The following is a 27,830-nucleotide window of genomic DNA, read 5'->3' as shown; positions in this document are numbered from 1 at the left end:
ACCCAGAGTCAATTATCCAATGCAATCCTATGGGGCTCAATTATCCAATGCAATCCTATGGGGCTCCAATGCAATCCTATGGGTTAGGGTTAGGGTTATGGGGCTCGCTGTGTTTTCCGTGTGTGTGAACTATAACGGTGGATACTGACCTGTCCATGATGCCACACATGTCCACCTGCAGGTGGCTGTAGTTACCCAGCAGCCTCTGCTGCACCGCGGTCAGGTCCACGGGCCGCCCGGCCGCCGTCAGCAGGCGCATGCAGCCCTGGAAGACCCCGAAGGGGTTCCTGCAGCCCTCCTCCTCCTGACCGCCCGCCGCCTCGCCTTCGGGACAGCCTAGTGCACGGACACACACAAAGATATTTAGCATTAGCAGAATATATAGAGAAAGCTTGGGACATACGGACAAAGAAAACGTATATGTGACTTATAATCCCGTAAGGGATGGGTCTTAACGACAAGACACGAGAATACAAAATCATTCATTCATTCATTCACAGTGTCACGGTTCAAGTCAGGAGAGTTTGTAGGACCCAAATGCAGGAGGAGGCAGAGGAGGTCATTTCAAAAGGTTTAATAACTAAAAAAAAACTATAGAATACAAACAAAAACACTGGAAGCACAAAAGGTGTCAAGACAAGACACACGCAACATATCACAATGAACTAGCAAGGAAACACTGGGATCAGGGGGGGGTATAAATACACACAGGCACAGGTGAACAACGCTGTGATAGGCTGGGGAACAAACAGGACAAGGTGAACAACACTGTGATAGGCTGGGGAACAAACAGGACAAGGTGGAAACACTGTGATAGGCTGGGGAACAAACAGGACAAGGTGGAAACACTGTGATAGGCTGGGGAACAAACAGGACAAGGTGAACAACACTGTGATAGGCTGGGGAACAAACAGGACAAGGTGAACAACACTGTGATAGGCTGGGGAACAAACAGGACAAGGTGAACAACACTGTGATAGGCTGGGGAACAAACAGGACAAGGTGGAAACACTGTGATAGGCTGGGGAACAAACAGGACAAGGTGAACAACACTGTGATAGGCTGGGGAACAAACAGGACAAGGTGGAAACACTGTGATAGGCTGGGGAACAAACAGGACAAGGTGGAAACACTGTGATAGGTTGGGGAACAAACAGGACAAGGTGAACAACACTGTGATAGGCTGGGGAACAAACAGGACAAGGTGGAAACACTGTGATAGGCTGGGGAACAAACAGGACAAGGTGGAAACACTGTGATAGGCTGGGAAACAAACAGGACAAGGTGGAAACACTGTGATAGGCTGGGGAACAAACAGGACAAGGTGAACAACACTGTGATAGGCTGGGAAACAAACAGGACAAGGTGGAAACACTGTGATAGGTTGGGGAACAAACAGGACAAGGTGAACAACACTGTGATAGGCTGGGAAACAAACAGGACAAGGTGGAAACACTGTGATAGGCTGGGGAACAAACAGGACAAGGTGGAAACACTGTGATAGGCTGGGGAACAAACAGGACAAGGTGAACAACACTGTGATAGGCTGGGGAACAAACAGGACAAGGTGAACAACACTGTGATAGGCTGGGGAACAAACAGGACAAGGTGGAAACACTGTGATAGGCTGGGGAACAAACAGGACAAGGTGAACAACACTGTGATAGGCTGGGGAACAAACAGGACAAGGTGGAAACACTGTGATAGGCTGGGGAACAAACAGGACAAGGTGAACAACACTGTGATAGGCTGGGGAACAAACAGGACAAGGTGAACAACACTGTGATAGGCTGGGGAACAAACAGGACAAGGTGGAAACACTGTGATAGGCTGGGGAACTAACAGGACAAGGTGAACAACACTGTGATAGGCTGGGGAACAAACAGGACAAGGTGGAAACAATGTGATAGGCTGGGGAACTAACAGGACAAGGTGGAAACACTGTGATAGGCTGGGGAACTAACAGGACAAGGTGAACAACACTGTGATAGGCTGGGGAACAAACAGGACAAGGTGGACAACACTGTGATAGGCTGGGGAACAAACAGGACAAGGTGGAAACACTGTGATAGGCTGGGGAACTAACAGGACAAGGTGAACAACACTGTGATAGGCTGGGGAACAAACAGGACAAGGTGGACAACACTGTGATAGGCTGGGGAACAAACAGGACAAGGTGGAAACACTAGGCTAATCACAGCACATGTTGACAAGGGAGGCAAACAGTAACAAGACAGACAGGAAACATTATGAACAATTCTACAAAATAAAAGCACACAAGGGTAAAGCAAAAACTCAAACAGGAACTAGGAAAACAAGAGCACAATACTTCATATAAAGTAATATATAAATCAGAGGAACACAAAAGAAAAGTAAAACACAAACCATAACTGGAAAACATGAAAACCAACACATGTCACGGATCGTGACACAGGAGACCAAACACTGACCTGACGCTCAGCACTGTTGTTTTTTAGATTTTTGTTTTAGTCATTAGTCTCCTTCAATAGTTTTCATTTAGTTTTAGTCAACATTTTAGTCACCTGGAATGTTTTAGTGTTTGGTCTAGTTTTAGTTGACTGGATGTCATAAGATTTTAGTCGACTAAATCTACAGTTGATTTCGTCAAACTAAATGTTATTTTGGCGGGCCTTGATGCCGTCATAATGAGTGTTTTTACACTTGCTGAAAATAGCCGATCTACAAGCTCACAACGCATCGCCCTGCGACGCGTTGTGAGCTTGTAGATCGGCTATTTTCAGCATGCAACCAAGTGTAAAATGACTTATAGTGGATCTCTTGTCCACTAGTCCCTTCCTAACATTTTAGTCTAGTTTTTATTTGTTGACGAAATTGTCAGTATATTTAGTCAATTCAGTTCAATATTGTGATTCTCACTTACCACCAAAGAAGAGGTCACTTCCTGTGGCGACGGGAAACGACGGGCTGGCGTGAGCAGTGGCTCCGTCTCCTTCCTCTCCGCCGTCCACGGCGATGGTCACATGACCAGGTCTGGACGTCACATGACCGGGTCTGGACGTCAGCTCCACAGAATGCCACTGGCCGTCGTCCAGGTCTGACCCTGACACACGCACGCACACACGCACACACACGCACACGCGCACGCACGCACGCACGCACGCACGCACGCACGCACGCACGCACGCACGCACACACACACATTTGAATTATTTTATTTGGATCTGCACAAGAGGCGTAATACAATAGACCCAAACACTGATCAGAATTAGGTTATACATTATATGGTCCAACCAGATATAGCTGCTGCAAATGTCTGGACTCTGTGCAATTTTGAATTTTTTTTAACCTAAGACTTTTGACCTTTACCCTAATAAAAGTAGGTAAAATAATTGTAATATATGTTTTTTTGTGATCATTAGAATGTCTAGAACATGTTTTATTCATTATTGTGAAAGATATCCCCCAAATGTAAATTATTAATTTATTATATTATTATATAATTATTATACATTTTTCATCAGACATTTTTTTATTTTTTTTAACATATTTTTTAGTCTTAGTCATGGGCGGAGCTTGAGGGGGTTCAGGGGGTGCACTGCACCCCCTGGCAAAAAAAAAAAAGAAAAAAAAAAGTTTTTTTTTTTTTTTTTTAACTTAACTTCTGACTGTAGTTTGTAATCATCTCTCTTATCATGATATGATGACTCGCTATATGGCTGTAGTGCATGTGTGTATGTGTGTGAGCTGCTGTACTACCTAAATAACTCATTTTTAGGGGTTAGGGCATTGTAAAAACGCTAAAATAATAAAACAAAGGTCAAAAAAATCGGGTGTCGTTGGCCAAGCAGTCGCACCCCCTGGCGTCAAGTTCAAGCTCCGCCTATGGTCTTAGTCCTAGTAGTACTAAGTAGTAGTAAGGTTGAAATCTATTTTTTGCAAGTAGAAATTAATGCGGGTGTTAGAGGGTTATCACACAGAGGAAAAAAATATATATATATATATATATATATATATATATATATAGCACATTGTTGACATACTATTACTTGACACTACTAGACAGGATGTTTGTTTTGGGTTTTTGAAGCCACCTATAGGGATAAATGAAACAACGCCTTATCCAGACAGACAGACAGACAGACAGACAGACAGACAGACTGCCCATAGTAGCTGAGACAGAACAGTATTTAGCCAGCTTTTTTGCATTTGTTTTTAACAATCCACCCAATTGCAGACCCCTGATCTGATCACAAGTTTATGGACATGGCCCAGACTTCCAAATACAAGGACAATAAGCTGACAGTTATATCCCATACTAGGCCATAATACGTTCCACCAGAAGCTTTGATATTTCATAAGTTTGGATGTAAAACAAGTGTCCATATACAAATCAAATGGGCAGCCTATTTCAAATATATAGTGACAGTTTTTTCTAATTTCATTGATGAACACAATATCTGGGGTATTTGGAATATCTTGTAGTGAATTGACATGCGTGTCATTGTGATCAAACTAGTCTATTTTTACAGTGCTGTGTTTATACATTCTTGTTGTCCTGTCCTGTCCTGTACACACACACTCACACACACACACACACACACACACACACACACACACACACACACACACACACACACACACACACACACACACACACACACACACACACACAGTCACCTGGAATGTCTTAGTGTTAGTCTAGTTTTAGTCGACTAAATCTACAGTTGATTTAGTCGACTAAAATGTATTTTGGTGGGCATTGATGCCGTCGTAAGGACTGTTTTTACACTTGCTGAAAATAGCTGATCTACAAGCTCACAACGCGTCGCAGCGCGACGTGTTGTGAGCTTGTAGATCAGCTATTTTCAGCATGCAACCAAGTGTAAAATGACTTATACTGGATCTCTTGTCCACTAGTCCCTTCCTAACATTTTAGTCTAGTTTTTATTTGTTGACGAAATTGTCAGTATATTTAGTCTTAGTTTTAGTCACCATAGCTTAGTTCTCATGTAGTTTACATTTAGTTTTCGTCAGTGGAAAAAGGTAGTCGACGAACATTTTTCGTCTTAGTTTCAGTCGACGAAAACAACACTCACTGCAGTCTGTTGTGGAGACGAAATGAAAGCCTGGGTATTGATGCTAGTTGTGGAGAGATGCACACGATAAGATGCAGGCCATAATGGACAATGTGAGTCATCCTCTCCACAAAAACCTTGGCAGAGCAGAAAAGTGGACCTGTTTCATTCCGTGAAGAGCACTTTTGTACCAACAGAAATCAGGCTCTTTAACTCCACGGCCAGCCGCTATAGGCTTATGAACTAGTTATTTATGGAGCTACGTGCAATATCTATTCTATAGTGACACGTTTTAAATTATGTTTTATGCTTGTTTCATAATATATTTTTTAATATGTTTGTCTTTCTTTTTGTGCTGTATATATATATATTTCTTTAAGATATTTTTTGCGGCTTACGCCTGTTATTGTTTTTTGAAGGGACAGACAGTAGGCTGACAGGAAACGGGAGAGAGATGGGGGAAGACATGCAGTAAAGGCCGTGTCGGGCTCGGGAGTCGAACCCGCGGCACACTGCGACTGGATTACCAGACGGGAGCCCAGACCGTTACGCCACGGCCTGGGCCTGTGCTGTATTTTTAACCTTATTGTGTGACTGTATGAGCTGTGGGACCATCTGAATGTCCCCTTGGGCCCTGGGGTTAGGGTTAGGGTTACCTGCACTGATCTCCAGCAGGGCCCTGGGGTTAGGGTTAGGGTTAGGGTTACCTGCACTGATCTCCAGCAGGGCCCTGGGGTTAGGGTTAGGGTTAGTGTTAGGGTTACCTGCACTGATCTCCAGCAGGGCCCTGCCAGCCTGGTGGATCTGCAGGCGGAGCCTGGCTTCGCTCAGGTACAGCCAGGCCACGCCCCCCTGCTGGGGGGGGAGGGGCAGGTCAAAGGTCAGGAGTAGCCCCGCCTTGTTCCACGTGCGGAACTGCAGTCCCACGCTCCACGACGACGGTGACGCTCCTCCTCCTCCTCCTCCTCCTCCTCCTCCCGCCGTCGCCCCCGGCAACCGCAGGAAGCTCCGGGAGCCGACGAACGTCACGGCCACAGAGACTGGCTCGGCGCACGAGAAGGTCACGTGACCCTGAGAGAGAGAGAGAGAGAGAGAGAGAGAGAGAGAGAGAGAGAGAGAGAGACAGAGAGAGACAGAGAGAGAGACAGAGAGAGAGACAGAGAGAGAGAGAGAGATGACTGAACTTAACCCATCCTGAGATCAGATTCTAAAAATGTCTATTTGAAAATGACAGTTTTCTGAAAAAGCTATGTTTCTGTCAGTCGTTCTTCGATTTTTCAAAAATAGCAGACCTACAAGCTCAATAGCTATATTATAACATCAAAACCAAAAGGGGTTCCCGCCCCAAAATGGGTTAACAGCTCATAAAATAGTCAAAACATACTTGCGCTTTTTCGTCTACAAGCGAACAACGCATCGCGCTGCTGTTCGCCTGTAGATCGGCTATACTTTCAGCACGCAACAAAGTGTCGAATCTGCCATGACGACGCCATCGGGGCCTGCCCGAATACATTTTTGTCGACAAAATCGACTGTGGATTCAGTCGACTGAAATCTTATGATATGAACTAGACCAGGGGTGGGCAACTTTGACGATGGAGAGGGCCACTATATTTCCACACTCACTCCCTAGGGCCATATATTACTGTCGTAGCAAAAATAGCCGATCTACAAGCTCAAAACGCGTCGCACTGCGACGTATTTTGAGCTTGTAGATCGGCTATTTTTGCTATATTTGAATTGAAAACCTGAATAATTCTTTGCTATTTTTTAATTGGAATCCTGAAAAGTAACCTTTTTATTGAATTTCAAATGCATTTAGTTATAGTCATGTTAACTTTATGAACTGTTAACATAACTACATTGGACACAAAAAGACAATAACATGTTAATACTAGTCATTAAGTACTAGTCATTTAATACTAGTCATGAAGTAATTAAAGCAGGTTTGGAATTGTAAACAGCTGAAATCAATACTATATCAGTATTCTGATATTAACATGCAGGCCGCATTAAGTGAAGGTGGAGGCCGCATGTGGCCCCCGGGCCGCCAGTTGCCCACCCCTGAACTAGACTAATTACTAATAAAACTAATAAAACATCTCTAAAATAATATGACTAAAACGAAATGGCATTGTATGGAGGCCGGGTATATGTGTGTGACGTCATAATCATACGCAGACGTTTTGTGGCGACGCCGACTGAGGTGGCAAAAAAACTACTTCCTGTCTTTGACGGCGTTGTATGGCGTTTGTATTGGCGTTTTGACTGTACGTCCAAACAGAAAGGCCTGATCTGTTTGGATCTGATTGCATCAATCAGTGTTGTTTTCGTCGACTAAAACTAAGACGGAAAATGTTCGTCGACTACCTTTTTTCCACTGACTAAAACTAAATAAAAAGGAATCTATGATGACTAAAACTAAGACTAAATATACTGACAATTTCGTCAACAAATAAAAACTAGACTAAAATGTTAGGAAGGGACTAGTGGACAAGAGATCCAGTTTTATGCTGGGTTGCATGCTGAAAATAGCAGATATACAATCTCACAACGCGTCGCAGATTGTAGATCTGCTATTTTCAGCATGCAACCAAAGTGTAAAATATGTCATTACAACCACATCAAGGCCTGTCAAAACACATTTTAGTCGACTAAATCAACTGTAGATTTAGTCGACTAAATGTCATACGATTTTAGTCGACTAAATCTACAGGTGATTTAGTCGACTAAAATGTGTTTTGACAGGCAAACTAGACTAAACACTAGAACATTCCAGGTGACTAAAATGTGACTAAAACTAAGTGAAAACTATTGAAGAGACTATGACTAAAACTAAAATAGAAATTTGCTGCCAAAAAACAACACTGGCACACACACACACACACACACACACACACGCACGCACGCACGCACGCACGCACGCACACACATGAATATGGATGGGGGGGGGGGGGGGGGGGGGTTGGTTTTGTCCTGTGTTCACATCACAGATCTCATCAGTGAGTCTCCTCAGAGAGGACAGCGACCGTACGTACATTAGCATAATGGCGATAACACGACCATGGCAGGCTCACACAGGAACAACTAAAAGTATAGCAATGTCACCCACAGTACAGCAGCTTAGCCCATTCTGACCTGAGATCAGATTCATACGAGGTTTCCGCCGGACACACACTGGTCTGATGAACCCATTCTGACCTGAGATCAGATTCTAAAAATGTCAGTCGTTCTTCGATTTTTTCAAAAATAGCAGACCTACAAGCTCGTATCGCGCCACTCGGTGGCGCGATATGAGCTTGTAGATCTGCTATTTTTCAATAGCTAAAGCACGACATGATGCCGACACCAAAATGGGTGCCCGGTCAGAATGGGCTAGATACTGTACTGCAGATACATGGAAGTATAGCAGCTTATAGAGAGGAGATAAAGATCAGTGGTTTTCAACACAGTTTTTTTTCCTATCAAGGCCCGTTCTTTATTCGGCATTTGAGCCACGGACCACCATTAATGACCTTTAACCTCTCAGGGTCAGACCCATCTGAGCCACGGACCACCATTTGATGACCTTTAACCTCTCAGGGTCAGACCCATCTGAGCCACGGACCACCATTTGATGACCTTTAACCTCTCAGGGTCAGACCCATCTGAGCCACGGACCACCATTTGATGACCTTTAACCTCTCAGGGTCAGACCCATCTGAGCCACGGACCACCATTTGATGACCTTTAACCTCTCAGGGTCAGACCCATCTGAGCCACGGACCACCATTTGATGACCTTTAACCTCTCAGGGTCAGACCCATCTGAGCCACGGACCACCATTTGATGACCTTTAACCTCTCAGGGTCAGACCCATCTGAGCCACGGACCACCATTTGATGACCTTTAACCTCTCAGGGTCAGACCCATCTGAGCCACGGACCACCATTTGATGACCTTTAACCTCTCAGGGTCAGACCCATCTGAGCCACGGACCACCATTTGATGACCTTTAACCTCTCAGACCCAACACTTTGAATAGTTGTTGTCGTTGGATAGGATTTTGTCCACAGTTCCATGTTGTATTGATGTTGGTGGTACGATGTAGGAGAAATAAACGTTGATCAAAATACACAATTATTCTTCAGTCTCTAATTGTGTAATTGTGTAGTAGACTTATTTTTCTTTATCCCACGATTTTGTAACCCATTTTTAACCCCTGTGTCAATCATCTAATGTGATCCTGGGCTCTACACACCCTCCACCAACCTAGTCCCCATATATGGGGGACAAGGGGAGACCAACCTAGTCCCCATATATGGGGGACAAGGGGAGACCAACCTAGTCCCCATATATGGTAAATGGTAAATGGTGCATTTATATAGCGCCTTTATCCAAGGCGCTTTACAGAGATTGTGCATTACATTCACCCATTCATACACCGATGGCAGCGGAAACCATGCAAGGCACCAACTAGCACATCGGGAGCAATTAGGGGTTCAGTGTCTTGCTCAAGGACACTTCGACAGTAACTCTGGGGGAGCCCGGGTTCGAACTGGCAACCTTACGGTTACCATCCAGGCACTCTACCCCTGAGCCACCACCGCCCCCCTGTGTCAATCATCTAATGTGATCCTGGGCTCTACACACCCTCCACCAACCTAGTCCCCATATATGGGGGACAAGGGGAGACCAACCTAGTCCCCATATATGGGGGACAAGGGGAGACCAACCTAGTCCCCATATATGGGGGACAAGGGGAGACCAACCTAGTCCCCATATATGGGGGACAAGGGGAGACCAACCTAGTCCCCATATATGGGGGACAAGGGGAGACCAACCTAGTCCCCATATATGGGGGACAAGGGGAGAGCAACGGACTTGAACTCATGCTTCCTTCATGCCTGAGTGTCCAAGTTGCTCCTTTACACCTGACAGGGGGGAGTTTCCCTGGTTGGACGTAGCGCGTGGAAGGAACACGTTATTCCAACCAGTTCCTTTCCCCTCCATCAGGCGCCCCGGCTGGCCAGGGGGAGGCAGTACAGAGACCAGTTCCTTTCCCCTCCATCAGGCGCCCCGGCTGGCCAGGGGGAGGCAGTTTATAGAGACCAGGATTACTGCATGTTTTTTGTGAGGGTATACCTACCCTAGGGGGGTAGGATCCTAAGATGCAGAAGGATCCATATTTTGGTTACCAACTCTCCGTCATTTAGCTGCATGGGGACCACCTGGAACCCCCTCAACGGACCACTGGTGGTCCCCAGACCACTGGTTGAAAAACCACTGCAGCAGATACATAGATATAGTATATAATTATAGCAGCTTATATAGCGAGGAGATACTGCAGATAACAGACTGAGGGATAAAAAGATAGAGAAAATACTGTACATCCTGATGAGGTGTACAGAAAGAGAAGAGATCATATCTGCAGAGGTGAAGGCATCTATCTGCAGGCTCTCACTATCGGGCACCTGTGTTGTTTTTGGCAGCAGATTTCTATTTTAGTTTTAGTCATAGTCTTTGGACTGAAACTTCATTTAGTTTTAGTCACCTGGAATGTCTTAGTGTTAGTCTAGTTTTAGTCGACTAAATGTCATAAGATTTTAGTCGACTAAATCTACAGTTGATTTAGTCGACTAAAATGTATTTTGGCAGGTCTTGATGCCGTCGTAATGAGTGTTTTTAGTTTTTACACTAGCTGAAAATAGCCGATCTACAAGCTTGTAGATCGGCTATTTTCAGCATGCAACCAAGTGTAAAATGACTTATACTGGATCTCCTGTCCACTAGTCCCTTCCTCACATTTTAGTCTAGTTTTTATTTGTCGACGATATTGTCAGTATATTTAGTCTTAGTTTTAGTCCTCGTAGCTTAGTTTTCATTTAGTTTGACATTTGTTTTAGTCAGTGAGAAAAGGTAGTCGACGAACATTTCTCGTCTTAGTTTTAGTCGACGAAAACAACACTGTCGGACACAAACCTCAGATCTACATTATTGCAACTTCTCCAGTTATTCCTCATGGTTAAATCCAGCGCAGTGATAGCTCATTGAGACATGGAAGGTCAGAAGGTTTATTTTATTATTTCCCTTCATCCATTCTCTAACAGTATAATTCCTTTCTGCTCCTATATGTATATATGACCCCCTTTTCCACCGGTTGGTTCCCAATGGGAACCGGTTCAGTTATTTTTGGTTTTTAGTCCATGAGCCAGAGCTCCAAAATTGGTGGGCAAACTATACCCTATATTAAATTGTTTATAGGATCAATACAAGTAAATTAATACATGATAAGCCTTCCACAGTAGTAGCTTTTTCATATTTTCTATTATTTTGCATATTTTACTACATAATGCCTCATTTGCATATTTAAAAATGTAAAATTTCTATACAATAAATCATTGTCTTCGTGTAAGTACTCAATTGGGGAAGTTGCATGGTGATAATAATTTAACCCATTCTGACCGGGCACCCATCATGTTATGCTTTAGCTATTGAAAAATAGCAGATCTACAAGCTCATAGCGCGCCACCGAGTGGCGCGCTATGAGCTTGTAGGTCTGCTATTTTTTGAAAAATCGAAGAACGACTTGACATTTTTTTAATCTGATCTCAGGTCAGAATGGGTTAATCAGACCAGTGTGTGTCCAGTGGAAACCTCGTATTAATCTAGATCTCAGGTCAGAATGGGTTAATATAGGTATGGTTTTGCACACTCAATTCATAATTAACGTTTCAATTTTGGAGCTCTGGCTCATTGACTAAAAACCAAAAAGAACTGAACCGGTTCCCACTGGGAACCAAGCGGTGGAAAAGAACTGAACCGGTTCCCATTGGGAACCAACCGGTGGAAAATAACTGAACCGGTTCCCATTGGGAACCAAGCGGTGGAAAATAACTGAACCGGTTCCCATTGGGAACCAAGCGGTGGAAAATAACTGAACCGGTTCCCATTGGGAACCAAGCGGTGGAAAAGGGGCCTTTGTGGTGTATGGAATGCATTGAAAGTTATGCTCTGCTCTGGGGTTTGTTGTTGATATCAGAGCTGCGTCTCGGTGCACAGATAATCTCGGTTAATCACGTGAGCAGAGCCACATACCGCCATACTAAACTAACGGGTTAATGGTCAATCTGAGCTGAAGAGTCTTCATTAATTAATTAATGACCTTATGTATATGAAGCATCATCAACGTTACCGCCGCCGGATTAATGACATCTTTGTCCAGAAACAGTATCAAATAGTGACTGACTGACTGACTGACTGACTGACTGACTGACTGACTGACTGACTGACTGACTGAGAGACTGACTGACTGACTGACTGACTGACTGACTGACTGACTGACTGACTGACTGAGAGACTGACTGACTGAGAGACTGACTGACTGACTGACTGAGAGACTGACTGAGAGACTGACTGACTGACTGACTGACTGACTGACTGACTGACTGACTGACTGAGAGACTGACTGAGAGACTGACTGAGAGACTGACTGACTGACTGACTGACTGACTGACTGACTGACTGACTGAGAGACTGACTGACTGACTGACTGAGAGACTGACTGACTGACTGACTGACTGACTGACTGACTGACTGACTGACTGACTGACTGACTGACTGAGAGACTGACTGACTGACTGACTGACTGACTGACTGACTGACTGAGAGACTGACTGACTGACTGACTGACTGACTGACTGACTGACTGACTGACTGACTGACTGACTGACTGACTGACTGACTGACTGACTGAGAGACTGACTGACTGACTGACTGACTGACTGAGATACTGACTGACTGACTGACTGACTGACTGACTGACTGACTGACTGACTGACTGACTGACTGACTGACTGACTGAGAGACTGACTGACTGACTGACTGACTGACTGACTGACTGACTGACTGACTGACTGACTGACTGACTGACTGACTGAGAGACTGACTGCCTGACTGACTGACTGACTGAGAGACTGACTGACTGAGAGACTGAGAGACTGAGAGACTGACTGACTGACTGACTGACTGACTGACTGACTGACTGACTGACTGACTGAGAGACTGACTGACTGAGAGACTGACTGACTGAGAGACTGACTGACTGACTGAGAGACTGACTGACTGACTGACTGAGAGACTGACTGACTGACTGACTGACTGACTGAGAGACTGACTGACTGAGAGACTGAGAGACTGACTGACTGAGAGACTGAGAGACTGACTGACTGACTGACTGACTGACTGACTGACTGAGAGACTGACTGACTGACTGACTGACTGACTGACTGACTGACTGACTGACTGGCTGACTGACTGAGAGACTGACTGACTGACTGACTGACTGACTGAGAGACTGAGAGACTGACTGACTGACTGACTGACTGACTGACTGACTGACTGACTGAGAGACTGACTGACTGACTGACTGACTGAGAGACTGACTGACTGACTGACTGAGTCACTGACTGACTGAGAGACTGACTGACTGACTGACTGACTGTCGTAAATGATACAGAGTCACCTCCCTGACAATATTCCCTGCAGGCAATTTGTTTATATTTGGCCTTTTTTGGGGGGAATGTTCATTGAAAATGTTTTGAAATGATTCCCGACGTTCCCAGCGTTTGGGAAACCAGCACCAACTATCCGAACACAGCTGGTTCTTTCCCCTCATGTTTGTTTGGACGTACAGTATTGTTGTTTGGACGTACAGTATTAGGCCATCTTGTGTCTATAGCATTTCCGTTTACTTCCCGTTCCCACGGCAGCTGGGGCACCCGGGCACTATACACACTGTTTTCTCACGGCCTATATATATATCCGACCGATATGCATTCTGTTGTTGTTAGGGCGGGCCGCGGTGTGTTTTCTGTGCCCAGCGGTAATGACCCCGAACAGGTCTGCTGCTGAGGGTTAGGGTTAGGGTTAGGGTTAGGGTTAGGGTTAGGGTTAGGGTTAGGGTTACGGCGGGCCGCGGTGTGTTTTCTGTGCCCAGCGGTAATGACCCCCAACAGGGTCTGCTGCTGAGGCTGCAGTCGTTGATGGATTGCGGCGGGTTGCAGCTTTTAGTTATGCATGCAGAGGAAGGACATCAGCGTTGCTATCTTTTTTACAGTAATGGTCAGGAACGCACACGCACCCATGCACACGCAGGCACACACACACACACACACACACACACACACACACACACACACACACACACACACACACACACCCTCTAGATCACATCTACAAGAGAACCGCGTCTCCCACAGCTCCCACTAAAGCACTAAAGAGCACAAACGTATCCTATGGATGACAGAACTCCTGTGAAACTCAGCACTATTTTTATGTTAGCAGCCTCAAGCCACCTTTAACGCATTCTGACCTGAGATCAGATTCATACGAGGTTTCCACTGGACACACACACTGGTCTGATTATAACCCATTCTGACCTGAGATCAGATTCTAAAAATGTCAGTCGTTCTTCGATTTTTTTCAAAAATAGCAGACCTACAAGCTTGTAGATCTGCTATTTTTCAATAGATAAAGCATAACATGATGCTAACACCAAAATGGGTTCCCGTTCAGAATGGGTTAATGCACACACACACGCACGCACGCATTTTCATACTTAATTGCCCAGGGTCCCCCAGGGGGTATATGTACAGTCTTGGCTTTCATTTCGACCCCCAAATAATTGGAAAAAAATGCTAATAATATTCGTAATGATAGCATATAACAGCAGCATTAATATTTAAACACTGATACCAATGCATATAAAAGAACTTTAAGAATACCACGGTGGAAGACAATCGATTGATTGATCATTAAAATTAATAATGCAACGAGCGGGGGGGGGCGGAAAGAGAAAATGTTTGCCCATAATGATATTGCCAAAACTATATAAACTGTATTTTCTTATTGTTTTTAATCCTTGGGACCTACAGTATAGCTGCTGGATGCCACTGTACTAACACCTATGCATTATTATGATTGCTTGCTTGTATTGCATTGGATTGATAGCCAACAGATTAATTTTGTTGTACACGTGTTCTAATGACAAAATAAAAATCGAACTATACTATATTGAAGCATGACCACTTCAAATATAAAAGCACGCTTAAATGTTTTAATAAAAATAAAAATAAAAAGCTAAATCTATGTGCGCGTAACGTAAGGCATAATAAGCTAAATATGTATTTTCTGTTCATCATTGGTATTTAACCCATTCTGAACGGGAACCCATTTTGGTGTCAGCATCGTGTCATGCTTTAGCTATGATTGAATGATTTTAGAATCTGATCTCAGGTCAGAATGGGTTAATCAGACCAGTGTGTGTCCAGTGGAAACCTCGCATGAATCTGATCTCAGGTCAGAATTGGTTAATAAAGTGGGCATAATAAGCTTCGGCTTAATCAGCCCAAACCTTTTCAGTCAAACCCTCATTCTGAAATGTACTGTACTGTAAATGACTGAGATAAATAAACTAAAGTAAAACTATAAACTGACTAAAACACTGACCGTCACAGTGACCAGGTGGTGGCGCTGTCGGGCCATGTGGACCAGGTTAAACTGACTAAAACACTGACCGTCACAGTGACCAGGTGGTGGCGCTGTCGGGCCATGTGGACCAGGTTAAACTAACTAAAACACTGACCGTCACAGTGACCAGGTGGTGGCGCTGTCGGGCCATGTGGACCAGGTTAAACTGACTAAAACACTGACCGTCACAGTGACCAGGTGGTGGCGCTGTCGGGCCATGTGGACCAGGTTAAACTAACTAAAACACTGACCGTCACAGTGACCAGGTGGTGGCGCTGTCGGGCCATGTGGACCAGGTTGAGGCCATCGTAGAGCAGGTTCTCCACGCAGCCGTGGAAGGAGGTCCAGCTCTTCTGGGATTGGACGACGGCTCTCTGAGAGGCGGGGCTCTGATGGACGACGGCTCCTCCCACGCTTAGCTGGACAGTAACACACGACAATAATACACATTATACCATAGGTCGTTTCCAGGAAGCCCTCTGATTGGTTGAAACAGCCTTCTAGCCGTGGATAACAATTTACAATTTACAATTTGTGACCAAATTTGACTGGGAGACTGCCATTGGATTTTTTTGAAGTTTTGTTTTTTCATTTCATATCAAAGCAGGGAATCATAGCTTCAAATTGACATATTGGTTGTTCAGTTTGACCCTCCAGTTTTGGAGATACTTCTGTGGTCTCTAACATTACACCTAGCTACATGTTTAAGCATTTATTTCATATTTACATGTCTTCTGTGGTCTCTAACATTACAATAGCTACATGTTTAAGCATTTTTTTCATATTTACATGTCAATGTCAGCTTTGACACTCATTTCAGACATGCTCTAGTATGTGAAGAGTCTGGTGAAAAGCTGGAATGTGCGCGATGGCAGTCTCTCAGTCAAATCTCGTCACATTTAGGCATTTAGCAGTCGCTCTTAATCCAGAGCGACTTACATTTAAGCAAGAACAAAAAAAGCATGGGAATACATCACATAAAAGCATTTATCATGAAACATGCGTAAGCAGGGGCGGCCTTAGGAATCTGGAGGCCCGTTTCAAGACCAAATATGAGGCCACCATATACCTATGACATCAGTATTTTGTTGATACAGCCGTATATTGATACGAATAGTTTGACTGTTCAATATCACACGCAGCCATTACTCTCCACAATTAGCAACAACAACACCTTTCCTCATCCTGTCGTCCCTTCACAATGAAAGTGTCTACCCTTTACCCCCCAATGCTGCACATTTTACCAGGTTATTTACATAAAATAGGTGTAACTTTACTAACATTAACATTAACATTGTGGGAGAGAGCAAGGCAGTGAGTGAGCGAGAGAGAGATAGAGAGAGGGCCAAGAGTGGCGGGGGTTGACTGAGGGGACTTCAGTGCACTGTACACTCTTGCTTCGTGTCCCAGGTTGGCTTGGTGTGGAATGTGCTAATTTGTCCCCTATATTCAAAGTCTGATTTCCATTGAGTGTTGGCTGTGTTTAGCATGCATATGGCTGTGGAGTTTTGGTACAAAATCAAAACAACTTGTCTAATATTTTGGCATGTTTAAACCTCCAGGAAAATCCGTGTTGAGGTTATTGATCCACTGTTTTCCATTAAAACATCTTTGTCCTACAGTTGGGATTGTGTTGAAGTCCAGATACTTTTAGAGCTTCAATGCCATGTGCCATGCAATGTTGAACAATCCTTTTAGTCGTCTTTTTTGCATTGTTAATATTGTATTTGTGTTGTCTCAGCCTTGTAGCTATTGTTTTACTCGTTTCTCCGACATATTGTAAGTAATTAAATAAACACAGTTGCTGGCTGTTATCTGTTGTTTCATCTCCAACATGCGTTTTGTAGTTCTATTTTTAACTATTTGTTTGGGTTTGAAGTATTCTAGTCTCTGGCGTGCTGGTGTGTTGATTCCTATTAGCTTGCTGTGTACCAGATAGTCTTTGAGATTTATTTTTTCTGTAGGCCGAGTTTCGCGATTATAATTTTTTTGGCAAAAGGAGAAGGAAAAAAACCTAACAATAACAATAAAGGACCAAGTCCTTTCAGGACTGCTTGGTCCACCGTGTTCAGTTTGGAACATACAGACACAGGTGTGTGTTTCCACCGCATTGTGTTGGACGGAACAATTGTCACTGTTTGATGCCTAGCTGAATGGTTAGAGAGCCTGTCTGGAGAGAAGGAGTCTCCTGAGGTTTGAATCTCAGTAAGTGATGCTGAGAGGTGGCTCACCGTCAGGTGGGATGAGATGTTGATCCATCATTTCTTGATCTTTCTGCTGTTCCTTCATCCGGAATGTGGTCTCGGTTGTTATTGTTGTTGTCGTCTGTTGTCGTTGGTTGCCATGGCTGCCAGTTCCCACCTGATGTCGTGTGGGAGTTCTGATTGGTCCAGAGCGTACTGAATAACTTCTAGCTTACATAACGTCTTAAGACAAGGACTCAAGTCTAAGATGAACAGCTCATCAGAGATAGTGTTATCTCCTTTCCTTCCTCCAAAGAGGATGATATGATCTCCCACAATGCAACAGCACATACCACGCATTGGACCTGGTCCTTTCCACTTGGGCTCAACCTTCTTCCAGGAGAAGGTCTCTGGACTGAATTTACACACATCATTTAAGTTCTGGTAACCGTTCCGGCCTCCAAATATGTACAGCTCTCCATTGTAGATAAATGCTGAATGACCCCAGCGTCCTTCTGGTAGAAGTTGAGCAGAAGGTGTGTCCAGCCAGGCGTTGGTCTCCGTGTCAAACACTCTGATGGTGTTGTAGACCCACTGGGACCTCCTGCCCCCGAATACAAACATCTTGGTACCAATGATGGTGGCAGAGTGAAACCATGAATCAGGAGGTGGAGTTCCTCTGGTGTTAATTAAAGTCCAGACCATTGTGCTGGTGTCCAACTTGTACATGTCATTAGTGTATCCAGTCAGCTTGGTGTATCCTCCATGGATAAACATGACCTTCTCCAACACACAGGCTGCGTGGCATATCCTCCCCTCTGGAACAGTCCCATAAACCCTGGGTTGGAACAATCTTTGGGCGTCAACATCAAATGCATAAAGCACATTGCAGTAAGGCTCCCCTCCCAAGATGTAGACTGTATCTTCAACCAACACAGCTGTGTGGCCGTAGCGCATGGATGGAACCTCAAGGTGACCATCTCCTCTTCCTGGTTCCACTGGAGGTAACTTCTTCCAGCATAAAGACACTGTGTTGAAGACATGGACATCCATCTGTCCCTGCATGTTGTTGAAGGTCCCTCCACCACCGTAGCCTCCAAAGGAATACAGTTTGTTCCTCACTGCTACAGCAGCATGATAGACTCGCTTTGGTCCTCCTGCTTTGGAAACGGTCCAAGACAACATCACCCTGTCTGTCTGTCTGTCTGTCTGTCTTCTCTCTCTCGACATCTACTCTACAGTCATTTTCAACACTGTGCATCATCTTATATCTTCTGGTGTGAAATCACACGAGACACAAACTGTTGCCATGCACGCCTTAACGACGCCAATTAGTGCAACCTTTGAACTATATTGCTATATTTATTACTTAATTGCGGCTACCTTGGGGTCTATGGATCTATGGGTCTTCCACACGTATAGCATAGTATAGTATATATGTATAGTTACTTGCGCAAGCAGAGCGCGCAAGTAATAATTTCGCCCGGTCTTCGTTCACCGTGACAGCCAACCCGCCATTTGATGTGTATGCAAAAACAAACAGCAAATCTGTGTCTGGTTTGCTGGGACCAGATTATCTTCTTCTTCTTCTTTCGTGTAACGTTAGAGGTCCAACTCGGTGTCGTGGAGCCACGCCCGCATCTCTGGTCCCAGGTCAAAGAGGCCGGCCTCTGAGGGCGGTCTGTGTAAGGGGCAGGTGAAGATGACATGGTCGGCGGTCTGCTCAGGGGCGCCGCACTCACATGCCGCACTGTCTGCCAGTCCCCACTTCTGCAATGATGCATTGAAGCGCCCAACCCCAGTTCTTAAGCGGTTCAGTGTGGTCCATTGCTTGCGAGGAAGATCATCTCCTCCTATGGCGCCAGCTCCTGGATCCCAGATGAACCGATGCATGCGGGAGGACCCGGCTGACTCCCACTCCTGCTTCCACGCTGCTGCTAGCCATGCATCTCTGGAGATGGCCTCAGGGGTGGCGTTGAGCATCTCCTGTGCTGCCCTGTTGTAGGGGTGACAAGACCCGAGTCTGCTTGGAGGCGCTGGGGTTGTGGTGGTGCCATGCAGGATGTGCCAATCCTGCTTTTGGGCTTTCCTGGCCAGGACGAGGGTGGCAGCTTCCCGTCGGAGGCTGGCCGGAGCTATTCCCGCAAGGACTGGCAAGTGGGACACAGGGGTGGGCTTCAGGCATCCCGTAATGATCCGGAGGGCGTTGTTGATCGACCACATCGACCTTTCTTGCATGTGGGCTTCTGCTCCAGACTGGGGCGCAGTATTCCGCTGCTGAGAAGACCAGGGCTTGGGTGGATATACGCAGCGTCTTAGCGGAGGCTCCCCAGGTTGATCCAGCGAGGCGGCGGATCAGTGCAACCCTAGATGTCACCTTGGCCTTGAGTTCTTTGAGGTGCTGACTGAAGGACAGTGTCCGATCCAGACGCACGCCGAGGTACTTCGGGGCTTGCTGGACCTCCAGGCGTTTGCCGTCGACACTCACCTTAACCCATTCTGACCTGAGATCAGATTCATACGAGGTTTCCACTGGACACACACTGGTCTGATTAACCCATTCTGACCTGAGATCAGATTCTAAAAATGTCAGTCGTTCTTCGATTTTTCAAAAAATAGCAGACCTACAAGCTCGTATCGCGCCACTCGGTGGCGCGATATGAGCTTGTAGATCTGCTATTTTTCAATAGATAAAGCATAACATGATGCTGACACCAAAATGGGTGCCCGTTCAGAATGGGTCAAGCTCCCTCCTTGCTTCTCTGGTGCTAAGGTGGTATGCCACAGCGACTGTCTTTCCAACGCTAAGCTGTACCAGATTACATAAATGACCATATGTCTTACGTCATCATTTAGAGCTAGTCATAAGTATACTATATACATAATCAGTAAAAATAAAATAGCAAATTGTGCCTGATCTGCTGGGACCAGAGTACATGGTGTGTATATGTATGACTAGCTCTCAATGATGATGTAAGAAATATGGTCATTTGTGTAATCTGGTCCCAGCAAACCAGGCACAAATCTGCTGTTTTATTTGCATACGCATCAAGTGGCGGGTTGGCTGTCACAGTTTTTGGCGCAAAGTAACCACAGTATACCGCTAATCAACTTACAACTACATACTTTATAGTATATGTATATGTATACATATGTCTTACGTCATCATGTAGAGTTAGTCATACGTATACTATATACATAATCAGTAAAAATAAAATAGCAAATTGTGCCTGATCTGCTGGGACCAGAGTACGTGGTGTGTATATGTATGACTAGCTCTCAATGATGACGTAAGAAATATGGTCATTTTGTGTAATCTGGTCCCAGCAAACCAGGCACAAATCTGCTGTTTTATTTGCATACGCATCAAATGGCGGGTTGGCTGTCACAGTTTTTGGCACAAAGTAACCACAGTATACCGCTAATCAACTTACAACTACATACTCTTACGTCATCATTTAGAGCTAGTCAACCATACTTAATAATACTAGGCGTTTGCATGCATAAAGTAGATAGGTAGCAAATAGTTACACCTACTAATTAGACATTTCAAATGTTCCTTCACAGAGATACTGAGATTCCACAGTTTACAGAATAATTATACTGTATAACATATTTTAATTCAGTTTACATCCTTTTTTTTTCATCACATATCAATGATTTATTTTCTTTAAATATCTACATCGATAAAACTGTATTTCTTATATAGATAGAAACTTGAACCATACTTAATAATACTAGGTGTTTATATGCATAAAGTAGGTAGGTACTAGGTAGCAAATAGTTACACCTAATAATTATACATTTCAAACGTTCCTTCACAGAGATACTGAGATTTGACAGTTTACAGCGGTCGAAAGTACTTGCGCACTCTGCTTGCGCACTAGTTGGCCATTTATGGCCTACTAGTATGCAACAAGCAAGTATGGAGGAGGAGGAGTCTCTATGCGTACCTGTGTGACCACCCAATGGGTGAAGTGCTCTCGAGGAGGAGGAGGAGTCTCTATGCGTACCTGTGTGACAACCCAATGGGTGAAGGTCTCGGGGAGGAGGAGTCTCTATGCGTACCTGTGTGACCACCCAATGGGTGAAGTGCTCTCGAGGAGGAGGAGGAGTCTCTATGCGTACCTGTGTGACCACCCAGTGGGTGAAGTGCTCTGGGGGGAGGAGGGTCTGCGCGGTGCTTCTATCCACGGTGAGGTTGAGCTGAGCGCCGAGCCTCTCCAGCTCCACGTGGTGCCACTGCTGGTCGTCCAGCAGACTGCCCAGGCTGAGCAGACGGCGGCCGTCAGGGGGTTGGAGCGTCCCGCCTGGAACACATAATATAACAGGAAAGGTTGGTGCCATGCAGGTATAGAATCAGTGATGTTTTTGGCAGCAAATCAGCTTAGTGTTTATTATTGTGTGAACTTTCTGAGAGGCGCTAGCCGCTAGCCCCTCCCACCCTGAGAGGCACTAGCCGCTAGCCCCTCCCCCCCCTGAGAGGCGCTATCCGCTAGCCCCTCCCCCCTCCCCCCCTGAGAGGCGCTAGCCGCTAGCCCCTCCCGCCCTGAGAGGCGCTAGCCGCTAGCCCCTCCCACCCTGAGAGGCGCTAGCCGCTAGCCCCTCCCACCCTGAGAGGCGCTAGCCGCTAGCCCCTCCCCCCCTGAGAGGCGCTAGCCGCTAGCCCCTCCCACCCTGAGAGGCGCTAGCCGCTAGCCCCTCCCCCCCTGAGAGGCGCTAGCCGCTAGCCCCTCCCCCCCTGAGAGGCGCTAGCCGCTAGCCCCTCCCACCCTGAGAGGCGCTAGCCGCTAGCGCCCCCAGGCTTTCCTTTGCTTAGAGCCTAATGAAAAGTAACCGGTCGCCAGCCAAGTCTATGGACTTTAATGTTTGTTTAGGGCAGTAAATGACAACGTAAGACGTCATCTGGTTGATATAAATACTGCCCTCGCTGCGTGCGCCCCTCACTTCACACAAGTGTGATTTTGGACACATAATCAACTGGAGTACCCAGACACCCCTTTATCATACAGGCCAACCACACCGGGAAGCTTCACATGACATCACAACACCGGATTGGTGAAGATTCACATCACAACACTGGATTGGTCCAAAATTCACGTGACATCACAACACCGGATCTGGTGTAGATTTTCGTGACATCACAATAGACTATAAGAAGGTATAATGCGGACTAGTTTGGTCATAATCTGAGGATTGGAGTAGAGTTGTTCTTGCACAGCGAGTTTCCCCCCCCACCTCTAATAAGCAAAGAATCCAGAAAGATCTTTTCTACCAGACCGTCGTGGGAAACGGGAAGAACTCGAGGGATTCCATTTTGATCCGAGGCGGTGCTCACGATGCTGCGCTGGGTGAGACACGGGGACGGAGACCCGAAGAGCTGCTACCTCGGTGCAACCGTGACAATGGGGGACAAGGTGTTCTTCTTTGGAGGAAGTCTGGATAAGGGAGGACATCATCTGGAGAAGGGAGGACATCATCTGGAGAAGGGAGGACATCATCTGGAGAAGGGAGGACATCATCTGGAGAAGGGAGGACATCATCTGGAGAAGGGAGGAGATCATCTGGATAAGGGAGGACATCATCTGGAGAAGGGAGGAGATCATCTGGATAAGGGAGGAGATCATCTGGAGAAGGGAGGACATCATCTGGATAAGGGAGGACATCATCTGGAGAAGGGAGGACATCATCTGGAGAAGGGAGGAGATCATCTGGATAAGGGAGGACATCATCTGGAGAAGGGAGGACATCATCTGGAGAAGGGAGGAGATCATCTGGATAAGGGAGGACATCATCTGGAGAAGGGAGGACATCATCTGGAGAAGGGAGGAGATCATCTGGATAAGGGAGGACATCATCTGGAGAAGGGAGGACATCATCTGGATAAGGGAGGACATCATCTGGAGAAGGGAGGACATCATCTGGATAAGGGAGGACATCATCCGGAGAAGGGAGGACATCATCTGGAGAAGGGAGGACATCATCTGGAGAAGGGAGGACATCATCTGGAGAAGGGACAGATGGGTGTGCACGTCCTGGAAGTCAAAGACAACAAGTCTTTGGACAAGTGGACATGGACATTATTAGAAGAAGTGGACAGCAACGCTCCCTGCGCTCGCATCCACCACACAGCTGTGCTTATAGACAGGAAAATATACCTCTGGGGAGGATCAACAAACACACATGACTTTGACAACAAACTTTATGCCTTTGATGTTGATGAACTCGCATGGTCCAAGACTTTGACTTCTGGGAAAGCTCCAAAGAAAATGAGAGGTCATTCAGCATGCGTCTCGATGGGCGTCATGTATATTTATGGAACGCTCAGCAACTGGACAAATGGAATATATGGCCACCTGTCCTCTAAGATCTATAAGTTCAACACGGCCGACATGACCTGGTCTGTAGTTTCCACCGAAGGATGCTTTAAGCCACCAGTCTCAGAATATCACACTGCCACCATCATCGGGACAAAGATGTTTGTATTTGGGGGATTTCGGAGCGCGGACGTCGATAAGAGTTTTAACGGTGATAATGAGGAGGAGGAGTCTTCAGTGTTCAGTGTTCCCAAAAGTGTTCCCAAACTCTTGAAACCTAAACCCAAGTCCGAGGCCGAAGCTCTCGAATGTTTTAAGATGTTTCTTAGCCGAGACAAAATAGACAGACATAAGCCTAGCAAATGGGTGAAAAAAGATAAAAAGCAAAAAGATTACAATTTTCACAACGAAATGTACAATGACATCAGAGTGTTTGACACAGAGTTGGGCCGCTGGCTTCGCCCAGAAGAACTCCCACAGTCTTCTGCACAGCTTCGTCCAGAAGGACGGACAGAACATTCAGCCTTCGCCTACGACGGAGAACTCTACATATTTGGTGGTTGCAGAATGTGTTTGTGGGACGTCTTCGAGGATCTGTGGAAGTTCAACCCAGAGACATTCTCCTGGAAGAAGCTTGACCCCAAGGGGGAACGCCCGTCTGGGGACAGACATGTGATGTGCTGTTGCATGCTGGGAGATCATCATATCATGCTCTGTGGAGGAGCGGACCGTGCAAAAGCAGCAGGCATGGGGGAAAGTGAGGACTGTCGCCTGGATGAGCTGTGCATCTTAGACTTACGTCCTCGTCTCAGCGCACCGTGTGAGCTGGCGGTCGGACAGCACGCTCTGCAAGCGGAGGTCCAACAGGTACCAGGAAGGCTTCAGCAAGACACCGCGCCTGAATCTACAGCTACAACGACACTGAAGGAGCAGTGCTATCGGCTATGTCCCAACGCTCAACTGCCCGCAGCCTGTCACGAATCTAGCAATTAACTGATACGGACATCGTTACGTATTCTAATGTCAATTAACTGATACGGACATCGTTACGTATTCTAATGTCAATTAACTGATACGGGACGGACATCGTTACGTATTCTAATGTCGGGTCAGGGAAATATATTATACACACCTGCAGGGGTCTGGATCGGTTCATGACGCGAACACATGACCAATGGGACATCACATGACCAATGGGACATCACATGACCAATGGGACAGCACATGACCAATGGGACAGCACATGACCAATGGGACAGAGCATTCGGAATTGCTAAGATACCCAACACCAATATCAACTACATGACGTCATACTATTTTTTTAAGTTCTCATTTAATACGTCCATGCAATCTATGATGTCCACTACTCTCATGAGGAGTCTGCTTGTATCCATATTAACCCATTCTGAACGGGAACCCATTTTGGTGTTGGCATCATGTCGTGCTTTAGCTATTGAAAAATAGCAGATCTACAAGCTCATAGCGCGCCACCGAGTGGCGCGCTATGAGCTTGTAGGTCTGCTATTTTTTTAAAATCGAAGAGCGACTGACATAGAAGACATTTTTTAGAATCTGATCTCAGGTCAGAATGAAAACGGTCAGGATGTAGAAGACATTTTTAGAATCTGATCTCAGGTCAGAATGGGTTAACAAGTTGGTCGAGAGGCGATAAACTGTTGGCGACATCGTACTCGTCGTCACCGTGCACGTGCTGTGTAATATACACGGAATACACAATTATATTATCACCAGTCGGTTGATTTGGGACCACGAGGAGTAGCCTATCCATGTTTGACATCAGCCTGTGCTGCTCTAGGGACATTTCATGTTTCGAAGCCTCTCGTTTTTTTTATCCTCATTGCTCAAGTCATAGAACTTCCTCACATTGCTTTATCACATCATCATGCTTTTGAGAACTTGGAATGAGATTTTGTAACCCATTTTTCACCCCTGTGTCAATCATCTAATGTGATCCTGGGCTCTACACACCCTCCGCCAACCTAGTCCCCATATATGGGGGACAAGGGGAGACCAACCTAGTCCCCATATATGGGGGACAAGGGGAGACCAACCTAGTCCCCATATATGGGGGACAAGGGGAGAGCAACGGACTTGAACTCATGCTTCCTTCATGCCTGAGTGTCCAAGTTGCTCCTTTACACCTGACAGGGGGGAGTTTCCCTGGTTGGACGTAGCGCGTGGAAGGAACACGTTATTCCAACCAGTTCCTTTCCCCTCCATCAGGCGCCCCGGCTGGCCAGGGGGAGGCAGTATAGAGACCAGTTCCTTTCCCTCCATCAGGCACCCCGGCTGGCCAGGGGGAGGCAGTATAGAGAGAGAGAGAGAGAGAGAGAGAGAGAGAGAGAGAGAGAGAGACGGTCTTTCGGATGATCATATGAAACTTAAGCCCAACACTTAGACACATACGTGACATAGGACAGGCCTGTCTGTTTCCGAACGGTTCACTTCACTCAGCATTCAGCATGCAGTGTAGCTCTCCACTGCATGTTCTCATTTTATGAGTTTGATTTGATTTGATGAATTGAAAACGGTCGACTGTAGACTGTAGAGCAGTGTTGTTTTCGTCGATTAAAACTAAGACGAAAAATGTTTGTTGACTACCTTTTTCCACTGACTAAAACTAAATAAAAACGAATCTATGATTTCGTCAACAAATAAACACTAGACTAAAATGTTAGTAAGGGACTAGTGGACAAGAGATCCAGTTTTATGCTGGGTTGCATGCTGAAAATAGCAGATCTACAATCTCACATGCGACGCGTTGTGAGATTGTATATCTGCTATCACTTTTCTGCTAAGTGTAAAACATGTCATTACAACGACATCAAGGCCTGTCAAAACACATTTTAGTCGACTAAATCAACTGTAGATTTAGTCGACTAAAATCGTATGACATTTAGTCGACTAAAACTAGACCAAACACTAGAACATTCCAGGTGACTAAAGTGTGACCTAATACTAAGTGGAAAACTATTCAAGAGACAACGACTAAAACTAAAATAGAATTTGCTCTTGCCAAAACAACACTGCTGTAGCAGAGAGAGAGAGTGAGTGTTGCACCATTTTCAATGGAATCAGAGCTTCTTTGTTGACCTACTGTACCAATGATGACGTAAGAATGATACTGTAGCCATGATGGCGTAAAAGATGAGCATGATGACGTAAGATGAAACTGTAAGACCATGATCGCGTCTAACGAATTACTACTAGTAGCCATGACTAAAACTAAGAATGAAACTGTAGCCAAGAGACGAAGAATACTGTAGCCATGATGACGTAAGATGATACTGTAGCCATGATGACGTAAGAGATTGATACTGTAGCCATGATGACGTAAGAATGATACTGTAGCCATGATGACGTAAGAATGATACTGTAGCCATGATGACGTAAGGATGATACTGTAGCCATGATGACGTAAGGATGATACTGTAGCCATGATGACGTAAGGATGATACTGTAGCCATGATGACGTAATAATGATACTGTAGCCATGATGACGTAAGGATGATACTGTAGCCATGATGACGTAAGGATGATACTGTAGCCATGATGACGTAAGGATGATACTGTAGCCATGATGATGTAAGGATGATACTGTAGCCATGATGACATAAGGATGATACTGTAGCCATGATGATGTAAGAATGATACTGTAGCCATGATGACGTAAGGATGATACTGTAGCCATGATGACGTAAGGATGATACTGTAGCCATGATGACGTAAGGATGATACTGTAGC

At 45.5% G+C, this 27,830-nt stretch overlaps 1 pseudogene across 1 annotated transcript in view; it reads right to left on the bottom strand.

Moving 5' to 3' along the window:
* LOC310870659 (contactin-associated protein-like 4) overlaps positions 1-27,830 on the bottom strand; it is a 169,069-nt pseudogene that overhangs the window by 85,828 nt on the left and 55,411 nt on the right. Inside the window, exons 5-13 of the transcript in view lie at positions 25,717-25,776; positions 24,865-24,944; positions 23,087-23,805; positions 21,817-22,058; positions 19,384-20,025; positions 15,817-15,984; positions 5,822-6,128; positions 2,903-3,082; positions 150-336 (exon numbers count right to left, since the gene is read on the bottom strand). The product of the transcript in view is annotated as a contactin-associated protein-like 4 (transcript). The remainder of the gene's footprint in view (positions 1-149; positions 337-2,902; positions 3,083-5,821; positions 6,129-15,816; positions 15,985-19,383; positions 20,026-21,816; positions 22,059-23,086; positions 23,806-24,864; positions 24,945-25,716; positions 25,777-27,830) is intronic.

The sequence above is a fragment of the Protomyctophum parallelum genome (assembly GCF_964188405.1).
Source record: "Protomyctophum parallelum genome assembly, chromosome: 14".
NCBI lineage: Eukaryota > Metazoa > Chordata > Actinopteri > Myctophiformes > Myctophidae > Protomyctophum > Protomyctophum parallelum.
This window is presented reverse-complemented; position numbering and strand designations above follow the sequence as displayed.